Source organism: Populus euphratica, unplaced genomic scaffold, assembly GCF_000495115.2.
Source record: "Populus euphratica unplaced genomic scaffold, PopEup_1.0 scaffold48.1, whole genome shotgun sequence".
Taxonomy (NCBI): domain Eukaryota; kingdom Viridiplantae; phylum Streptophyta; class Magnoliopsida; order Malpighiales; family Salicaceae; genus Populus; species Populus euphratica.
In genome coordinates, this window is record NW_011499879.1 from 1,308,400 (window position 1) to 1,310,324 (window position 1,925).

A 1,925-nucleotide genomic window follows, 5' to 3' on the forward strand; every position below is an offset into this window, starting at 1 on the left:
TTGATTTTTTAGTTGATGGCTCATGCAAGGAGAAAAATTATGGGCAAAAAATAATATTTTTTTTGTAAGAATCGATTAATCATATTATGTCAATCAAAACAATTGATTTGACTATAGACAATCTATATTTATTTAAATTCTTTTTGGTTTTTTATCAACTTAAAAATCTATGATAAAAAAGTTTTATTACTGAAAAAAAATATATAAACAAAAAAGGAGTACTTATATTACAATTGTTTTCAATGGAGTTTATATATTATTTTAACAATAATTTTTTTTTTATATTATTGTATAATTAAATAATTTTTTTTTTGAAAAACTTGTTATCAGGTAGTTTAATATATATCTTTTATTTTAATATTTTGATTTAATGTTTGGTTGGAATTAATAAATTTATTATTGATTATTGGCATTTACAATTATTAATTTATTATGATGAATATAAATATCAAGTTAAAATTTTTCTTGACGATAAAAAATATTAAAATTCTAGCAATTTTTTTTGTGAATTTTCTTTTGCTTTGCCTCATAAATGGCTGCGACGTGATCAACAAGTAGAGTAATATCGATGAAAACGAAAATGACGACGAAAACAGCCGGGTTGACGGGGAAATGCTTCGAAGTTTGACCGGAAATTAATAACATATTAACTACATCTCTGAGCTTGTGGTTTGTGTGAAGAGATTGGAATGGGGTGATAATTTATCCACGCATATGCCACAGTCTTCTCTGAACATGAAATTTGCAGTGTTTAAAGCCTCCACGGATTAGCAACCCAGGAAGAACCTTCCCTCCACATCCCTCCCTCTAATGCTTGCGAAAATGGTGGTCCTGTGGCCCTTCTTTTGCAGTCACTTGCCTTGGTGAGGATTGGGCCCTCTTTTGCAGTCCTATGGGTCCTCTTTTGCAGTCCTATGGGCCTTCTTTAGACCCGACAAGACAACATCTCCGAGGTAGCTCCCACTTCCCTGAATGCTCAAGTCGAGACCGATCAAACACACTTGGAGCGAACTAATCACCTCCGGGTTCATTCAGATAGCTTTTGCAGAGGCTCGTTATCACTCCAAGGAAGTGTTTCCATTTAATCCAAAATTACATGGTGGCAAGCACATTCACCAGACTAAACTTTACATGAGCACAACTATGGAGGTTGGAGGTTATATAAATTATCTTAAACTCCAAGAGAAGTCTTCATCTTACCTCTAGCTTAACATACACGGGCTATTAAAATGTAATTATTTTTTAAAATATTTTTTATTTGAAATTACATCAAAATAATATTTTTTTATTTATAAAAAATTATTTTAAATATCAACATATCAAAATAATATAAAAATACTCAAATATTAATTTAAAACAATAAAAAAATACAATAAAATTTTAATTTTTTTCAAAAATATTTTTAAAATACAAAAATAAATAGATTCATACTATATTTTTTAGCACACTATTTTTCATCTCCTTACACTCTATAACCTTCTTTGCAATCATCTATCTAAATCTATATTAAACACATCCAGATATAGTATTTAAGGCTTTATTTATTTTTATATTAGTGCTCATTTAAGAAAAAGTGAGGTCATTGACTCGATTGTATTTAAAAAGCTTGATTAATTCAACAAAATGCAATGAAAATAAATAAATATAAAAAAATAACAACATAAAAAGGTCAAAAATAGGCTTGAACCTATTCAAGTTAATAAATAAAATCTGCAACTTTGTTTATGATATTGGGGTAATCATGTCAAAAGCAAATTAAATAAAATTATAAAACTTGAATATTAATAATCCAATATTGAAAGGTAAAATTAAAAAAAATTTGATTGATTTTTTAGTTGATGGCTCATGCAAGGAGAAAAATTATGGGCAAAAAATAATATTTTTTTTTGTAAGAATCGATTAATCATATTATGTCAATCTAAACA